Here is a 9139-nt window from a genome sequence, read left to right on the forward strand (position 1 = left end):
GCTGTAGCAAATTCCTGAAAATGCAGCACTTTAAAACATCACGTATTTATTATCTTACAGTTCTGTGATTCACCAGTCTGAATCGGGTTATCAGCAGGGTCACTTTCCTTCTGAAGGCTCTTAGGGAGAATCATTTCTTTGCCTGTTTCATTTTCCAGTGGTCTCCTGCCTCCCAAGCACTTGGCTCCTCTCTCTGCAGAGCCAGCAGCACGGTGTCTTCCCCTGACTTCTGTTTCCATCCGTCTGTCTCTCTTGGCCTCTGACCCACTGCCTTTGTTATGAGGACCCTGTGATTGCCTCGTATCCACCACGTCATCCAGGATAAACTATCTCAAGATTTGTATTTAATTGTATCTGCAAACAGACCCTGTGTTAAGCTGGTTGTCTAGAGAAAGAAAACCAGTGACACTCATAGATATACAAGAAAGAACTTTTTACCAAGAAGTAATTTTCTAACAAGAAGGCATCTCAGCTTAGTCCCACTCAAGCCCATGGGTCTGATGGTAGCGGGTCCCTCCTCAGACTCATGTAGCAGTAGGCTGACAAGGCTGAAGGATGAAGCAGGGTGCAGGGAGATCACGGCCCCGGGATGCAGAGTCACGTGGATCTAAGTTTGGTGGGAACATGACAGCTCTGAGGCTGACTTCCAGGGTCAACCATAGGGGGCATTCCACCCAGCAAGGAGGAATGCTAAGAAGCAAGAGAGAGGATTCTAGAAAAGGCCACATCCTTTCCACATGTCACTTCTGTGAGGTTGTTTCCATTGCTCATTCAATGGTACAGCCGTTCTCATCTTTCTTGTCTCAGTTTTTCCTGGTGGTGTAGTGGGTTATTTGTTGGACCGCTAACCTGGAGGTTAGCAGATTGAAACCACCAGCCGCTCCGTGAGAGAAAGATGAGGCTTTCTACTCTCGTGAAGAGTTACAGCTTTGGAAACCAGACATGCAATTCTACTTGGTCTTACAGGGTCTTCGTTTCAGTGGTAGCTTCTCCCATTCACATGCACCCACTGCCCCCGATGTTTCCTTTCCCTGCCCGACCTTTTAAGATAATGTTGTCTATTGGTCTCATATAGGCAGATCTTTACAAAGTCCAGTCCTCAAAGGAGACATTCTTGATTAAGTAAACTGTTATTTGGAGGTGGTGCTGGGAAAGCAGACTGCTAACTGCAAAGTTGGTAGTTCAAGGTTCAAACCCACCAGCTGTGGGGGAGAAAGATGAGGCTGCCCCTATAAAGATGTACAAAGCCTTGGGAACCTTGTAGAGGGGCTTCTCTGAGTCAGAACCGACTCCATGGCAGAGAGATTGGTTTGGTGAGTTTGGTGGGCGGCAAAGTTCAAACCCACCAGCTGGTTCTGCGAGAGGAAGATAAGGCTGTATGCGGCTGTAAAGATGTACAGTCTTGGAAACCTTCTATATGGTACTATGCTTTGGAATCAACTCAGTGTCATTTGATTTGTTTTGTTTTTTGTTATTCAGTTTTCAGGGGATGTTTTTGGTCTCCAGTTAGTTTAGGGCAGTAGCTGCCAGAGTTCATCCGAGGACTCTACTGTTTTCTCCTTATTCTCCCACCCTAGTCCTCCCTCCTGCACCTACCACTCACTTCCAATCCAACAAACCACATCCAAGCCCAACCACCCTAAGGAAGGCGCCTACCGGTACTGTGGGCTAGGCATTGGGCCACTAATGTCAGAGTTAGTGGTCCAAGCCTACCAGCTGCTCAAAAGGAGAGTGACCAGGCTGTCTGCTCCCATAAAAATTCATAATTGAGGAAATCCTAAGGAGCAATTCTTCTGCACTCTGTAGGGTCACCATGAGTCAGGGTCGACTCGATGGCAGTGTGTTTGGTTTGGGGTTCTACCACCAATTGTATCTGGAATCTGGCCTCTTCTCAGTAGTGCCACTAAAATTAGAACATGTTTTCTAGCATTCTGGAGTCGTAAGCTTTCATCCCATTCTATCCCTTGCACTCCTGGGTGTTCATAACCAATTATAGTACAGAACTGCATGGACCAAGTGTCAGAAGAGGGGCAGAAGGCACAACAGAATTAGATACCAATGCCTTTCTTCCACCCACGTGGAGACAGGACATGAAAGCTTGCTTACATGGCATTAGAAGCTAGGGAGAAAATTTGGGTCAGTTGAGGATAATTATTCTGACAGGCAATTAGAATTTTCCATTAAATATTTCAACCTTTTTTCTTATGACAGTGAACATCTCCTCTCAACTATTGATGGTAGGAAATGAAATTAATCTAATTTCTGGTTATTTTTAATGACTTTCCCCATCTCCCCTTCATGTAGAAGGAACACACTAAAAATCTCGGGCAGCTTATTTATAGTATATAGACTGTTCATTTTAGGTCACGTTTGGTGGGGAGAATATTATAGCTTCAAAATGGGGTCAAGCATCTGAAAGGATGAAACATCCACTGGTTATAAATAGGAGCCCTAATGGTGTAGTGGTTAAGCACTGGGCTGCTATCTGCAAGGTCAGTAGTTCAAAACCACCAACCCACTCCACAGCACAAAAATGGAGCTTTCCCTGCTCAAAACTGACCATCATGAAATGATCACTGAAGAAAAGGTGCTTCAATCATGTGTGATGAAGAAAGCAGATGGTGCCAGGCTATCAAGCAAAAATAGTGTCTGGGGTCTTAAAGGCTTATATTCAAACAATCAGCCTGTATTAGTCTAGGTACTTTGGAGAAACAAATCCACAGCAACTCACGTATAAGAGAGAGTTTTATGCAAAGAAAATGTGCATGACGAAAACATCCCAACCCAATGCTGCCCAAGCCCACAAGTCCAACATTAACCCATACCCAACACCAGTCCACAAAGTCCTTCACCTCACAAAACAGAGGCAATAATGCCGACTGCAGGAGGAAAGCTGAGTCAGTGAACGTGTAAGCATCTCAGCACTGGCAGGGGTTTCCACATGGCTGCTCCAGCACCCAGGGCTGCATCGGGATAGATCCATGCGGCTTCTCCTTGGGGATGTCTTGTAGGAAATCCATCTTGCAAGCTGAAGCAGGGAACTGCTAAGGCAGCTGCACCCGATGCAACCATCACAAAACAAGAGACCCGAGAACTAGAAAGGCGAGGCTTCACCACCCATTTATCCCTCCGCCTTTCAACCAGCACCACATGTGATTATCGGCCAGGCTGGCACAATTAACTAACTCACAGCCATTTAAGTAAGAAGTCCACTAAGTCCACATGGAAGAAGCACACCAACTTGTGTGATCCAAAGATAACAATAACAAAATCCAAATATGATGAAAGGAAATATTTCAGAGCTAAATTTGTGAACACCCAATTTGTGGAAGTCTGCAGTGGTAGCCCAAAACCCATCTGCAGAGTATCTAGTCAGATTAAGCTGCTGACAGATCCCCTCTAGCCACAGATAAGGGTCTCGAACAGCTTTACTGTCAGATAGAGATCACTCTAAACTTGATTATGCTGGATGGAACATGATACTTGGTTGACCTTCCTCTTGACCCAACCTGAATTTGTTCTAGACTCAAGTATTTCTTGCTTGTTCCATGACAACATTTTCTTCCCTGGCTTTTTATATATTGATGGTGATCTTTTCTGTCTTACTCGTTATGTTTCCCATGTGTGAAGCACAGAAGGAATAGATGCATAGAGAGAATATAGAAGATGTGTGTGTGTGTGGGGGGGGGGTGCAGAGACAGGGAGAGTGAGGGGGCTTGGAGAGCAATCAATGAATCCAGGAGGGAGCACCAGAACTGATTGTTATTACACAACTTATAACCGTGGATGTATATGATATGTGAATACTATATCAAGAAAACCATGAAAAAGAAAGAAAGAAATCAAACTTGAACAATGGTTACCACAGGTGAAGGGGCTAGAGTTGTTGCTTAGGGGACATTGAATTTATGACAGTGGTGGAATAATTTGGAAAAGGATATCAATAGTGGTTGCACACACAAAGAGTGAAATCAATGACACTGAATTATACAAGTAGAAGTTGTGCAAATGGAGAATGTTCTGTTGTGTATATTTTTGCCAAAATTAGACAAAATAATTACATGAATAACAGTGACTATACAAGGAAGAAGAAAATGTTCTAAAATTGAATATGATGACAATTGTACAGCTCTTCGCGATATGATTGAATTATTGAATTGTGTGGCATGCAGATAAAGTGCTAATAAAACTGTTTAAAAGGGGGGGCTTTCTGTTCCTGTCGGGAGTTGCAGTCTAGGAAACTCAGGGGCGGCTCCACCCTATGCTAGAGGGTCGGTATGCGTCTGCATCAACTTGGTGGCAGTGAGAAGAAGAGGGAGCTCATAAAGTAGTATTAGAATGTAACTTCCAAATTATATAACATAGGATCCCCTTTTATAATGTTCCACATGTTTTTGTTGACGTCATGTTGGAGTGAAATAAAGGGAAAATGGGTAATTATTTGAAATCGTCTCTTATATGAAGACAGATGGAAATAATGGGATCTACTGCTCCACACCTTCTCCCTTTTATGGAAAAATTGTTGGTTGGATTTTCAGCAGCCTTAAGTGCGTGCCTTTATTGGTTAAATGTGACAAATCCTGCATTAATTAAAATTCCACAAGACACACTAAAATGAAACTTGGGAGCGTATTAAAATTGCAAAGTCCAAGAAATAAAGGCATCTCCAAATTAAAATGGAGTTTTAAGCTAGCAATGCAATGTTGAGCTGCCTCACCCGACCCCTATATAGTATACAAATGTTCTTATTTATGTCCTTGGTGTTTTTTTCTTTCTTTCCGGTAATGTGTTAACAAGTGCTGTAGCTCATGTATTGGGCTACCCATCACATTGCTTTTGTTTAAGCAATTGGAAAAAGAAAACCTATATGATTAGTCTGAGACTGTTTGTGAAATACAATTTTAAGAGCTGTCTTAGAATATCTTTCAAGTGCTTCTAATACCTCATAGATGAAAGCCGCTATTTGTGCAATTTTAAGAGAAGATTTCCCTTTTCATTTTATAAACCGTTTGTGAGGTTGTTTTCAATTTGCCATTTGTATTTTACTGTTTGCCTTTCTAGTCAGCGGACAGAAATGAAGTGTGCATGAGCAAGGTGCTCCAGCCATCAAGGACAGACAAAGGAAGGCTTTGAAGTACAGTGGTCTCTATAATAAGGAAACAAACAAGCAAACAAATGGAAAGTAAGGTGGTGGTGAATTAAAAGGTAGATGGTATAAACCTTCACCCCATTCATAATAATAGGTTTAAAAAAAAAGCAAAAGTAGACAGTAAGAAACTGGGCTTGAGAGGACCGGAGGGTCAGCCCCACCACAAGACACGATGTCCCCTTACTGACCCCAGCACTACATGGGCAGCATTGAATACACAGTATGGGAATTGTGCCTGGTCTGACTCCCCCACACCAGGGCGTCACACGAAGGGAGCACAACTGAGCAGCAAGGGGAGCAAAGCAACAAAGTCCCTGAGGAATTCAGAAAATAGACTTTGGACTCTGGGGTGGGGGCAGGGCTTGGCACTGCATCAGACCCAAATGGAAAACATTCATCAGGGTCAGCAGACAGAACTATTCATAGGCTATTTTCTTCTTCTTTTTTTCATGTCTATCTATGTGAGAAAGGCGGGACAAACTGTCCCGAGGAGAGAGCAATGGGACCGACAGTGCGGGGTTACAGGGGAGAGGAGAGGTGGGGTAAAGCAGGAGGGACCCAACAAACCCAGGGACAAGGGAACAAAAAAGATCTAAAATCGATGTCCAGGGAGGGCATAGAATGGCTGGTTCGATCAAGTGCAATGTAGCCAAGAGGAAATACAGAGAGCCGAATAAAGGTCGAACATGAGAATGGTAGAGGAAGAAAGTAAAAGGAAAGAACTAGGAGGCAAAAGACATTTATAGAGGTATAAACGTAGACATGTACATATGTAAATAAATTAATATATAATGATAGGGTTATAGGTCTATGTACATATATTTATAGGTTAATTAATAAGGACATTGGGCCTCTACTCAAGTTCTCCCTCGATGCAAAAACACTTTGTTCTAATAACCTGGCATTCTGTGATGCTCCTTCCGATAAAATCGCTGAAGATAAAATAGATGCACAAGCTAATGTGGCGAAGAAAGTTATTACAAGATATAGCATCTGAGGTCTTAAAGGCTTGAGGTAAACATGCAGCCATCTAGCAGGAAAGCAACAAAGCCCACATGGCTGAAGCACACCAACCCCTGTGATCACATGGTGTCGATGGGATTAAGTAGCAGCATCTGAAGACCCCAAACAAACAACCATTTCAATGCGAACAAGGTGGGTCGGGCCGGAGTGGGGACCCAAAGCCCATCTGTACACAGTTGGACATCCCCTCACAGAAGGGTCACAAGGAAGGGATGAGCTAGCCGGCGTGCAGCATAGCACTGACTAAACACACATTCCCCTAGTTCTGTAATGCTACCCCTCCCCCCCATTATCATGACCCCAGTTCATCTTACAAATCCGACGACACCAGAGCATGTACACTGGTACAGAGAAGAGCTCAAAGCACACAGAATCCAGGACAGATAAACCCCTCAGGACCAATAATCAGAGTAGCGGTACCATGAGGGTAGGGGAAGGTGGGGGGAAGATAGGGAAAATCAATCATAATGATTGACATAGAATCCCCTCTCCCCCAGAGGGACAAATAATAGAAATGTGGGTGAAGGAGAGAGCGGAGAGTGTAAAATATGAAAATTAAAATAATTTATAAATTATTGAGAGTGGGAGGGTGGGGCAAGGAGGGGAAAAATGAGGAGCTGATACCAAGGGCTCAGGTAGAAAGAAAATGTTTAGGAAATGATGATGGCAACATATGTACAAGTATGCTTGATACAATTGATGTATGGACTGTTATAAGAGCTCTAAGAGCCCCCAGTAAAATGATTTATTAAAATAAAAAAAGAAACATGGGCTAGTGCCTGTCTTAGTTAATGGAGCCTTCTGTAAGAACAAGGAGCTCTGGTGTAGTAGGGTTACACCTGGACTACTAACTACCAGGTTGGTGGTTCAAACCTCCTGCTCCGAGGGAGAAAGATGAGGCTTTCTGCGCCCATCAAGAGTTGCAGTCTCAAACCCACAGGGGCAGCTCTACCCTGACCTCTAGAATCAACTAAGGGTTGGAATTGACTCACTAGTTGAGTTTTTAAAGAAATCTAAAGTGGAATCACCCACCCTGATAGTCTACCTCCTTTTTCTGTTTTATTATGAGACTTTTCTCTACATGGCATTGGAATAGACATTTATTTTTAATTTGCTTATCTACCTTCTCTCCCACCGAAATGTAAACTCCGAGAGGGCAGGCCTTGGTGTGAGGTACGCACTGCTGTATGCTCAGTGCTACAATAATACCTAGAATGTGATGAGTTGTTACTACTGGCAAACTCTGAGTCTTCCCCACAGAAGAGATTCATTGGTTTGTCCAGTATTAATTGCCACCCCCCCTGGTCAGCTGTCAGGACAGGTGCCCAGCCCTGGTACATCCAACCAGCAGGGCCCAGGGTGGTGAGGACACATGGTCCACTCCTGTCTGTCCCTTTCTTTCCACCTGGTACAGACTGGCCCCTCCCAGAGTTTTAAATTTCAACTTCTGCCTTGTGAGAAAAATGACGTCAAGTTGCCTTCTGTTTCTAGCTAAGGGTTTGGAGGAATGCTAAGAAGTAGTACTCTAACATTCTTGACCTTCTTTATGCCCTCTTGTGTTAGCCTTGTAATAATAATCTTTTTAGAAGAATTCATACCAGACTAGTCGCAAGGTGTTGGAGATTAATGATGTCCCCCAAATCCAGCTCTTTCTAAGAGGCCATTCCCATTTCACACCCTCCCCTCCCCCTCCACTCCTTCTTTAAGTATATTCCCTCTTGTTCCTGGGTTCTGTGATTCACTGTGATGTCCCGCCACAGAAAGCCACAACGCTTTGAGGAAATGTCTTATGTGGCGGCGGGGGGTGCTGTTCAGTCCCAAATCCGAAGGTCAGTCAGGCAGAGGTAATCAAGTGCCCCGAGCCAGAAGCCAACATGTCCAAATGCACAGCAGGTCTCACGTGGATCAGAGCTCCATCAGGAAACAGGCCTGCCTTTCCAGGCGAGGGTGTGTGTGTTAGAACCCGATGGTGGTACCATTGTATAGCAAGGACAACAAGGGTGGTTTCTTAAGTCACACCCTCTACTAAAGTCAGGCTTTAATCCCACCTTATTCCTGTCCATCTGGGGAAAAGACAGGGATTTCCACTCCCATAAAGGATTGCAGTCTCAGAAACGCACAGGGCAGTTCTACCCTGCCCTATCGGGCTACTATGAGTTGACATCAGCTCAATGACAGGGAGTTGAGTATCCCTGTCCATTAGTAGAGAATGCCCTCCAAAACGGGCCTGAAGCCACAGGCGTATAAAGTCCAGAAATTAGGTCATATAAGCAATTATGGGACCACAAGGGCCATATTAATGGACTGCTGCTCAATCCTGTCTGTCATCATTGCGTGCTTTTTCTCCTCTGGTTCTGGGCCTTCGTCTGCCCTCCTCCTTCATTTGCTTTCCTGCCCTCCTGCCTCTCCCCTGCCCGTCTCTCTCACGGGCACTTTTGCTTCACCCTCTGCGTCATGCCAGAGTGTTGAGCCTGCCTCCTGCCTCTGAGAAAGCTTGCAGTTCACCCGCCTGACATACTCTATCTCTCTGTTGAGCCTCACGACCGGAAAAGGGGTGAGGAAGGAGTCTGGACTGGAGCCTTCTCCCCGTCCTCTGTTCATTCAGCTAATATTTGAAACCATACCTTGTGCTGAATGCTTGGCTACCCATCAGCAAACACCCCGGAGTGTAGGCAGGGAAACCGTTGTACTGAATGGGTTTTCATTCAGGAGTTAGCTCAACAATATTTAATAAGAGTGGGCTATCGTGGTGGGTGTGGGCGAAAACAAAAATGCTGCTTCCTCTGTGAGGCCGCACTGTGTGGTGAGAAAGTTAATTATTAATGAGGTAATTACATATTAATGAGGTAATTACACACGCAGGGTGCTGTGAGACTTGTACTGGTCAGAAGGGCCAAGGGGACTGCCTGGAGGGAGCGAAGGGAGAACTGTGCTCTGACGGCAGATGGCCTAGAGCAGTGGTTCTCA

Source organism: Echinops telfairi, unplaced genomic scaffold (assembly GCF_000313985.2).
Source record: "Echinops telfairi isolate 266 unplaced genomic scaffold, ASM31398v2 ScPeMD7_5868;HRSCAF=6743_1, whole genome shotgun sequence".
NCBI lineage: Eukaryota > Metazoa > Chordata > Mammalia > Afrosoricida > Tenrecidae > Echinops > Echinops telfairi.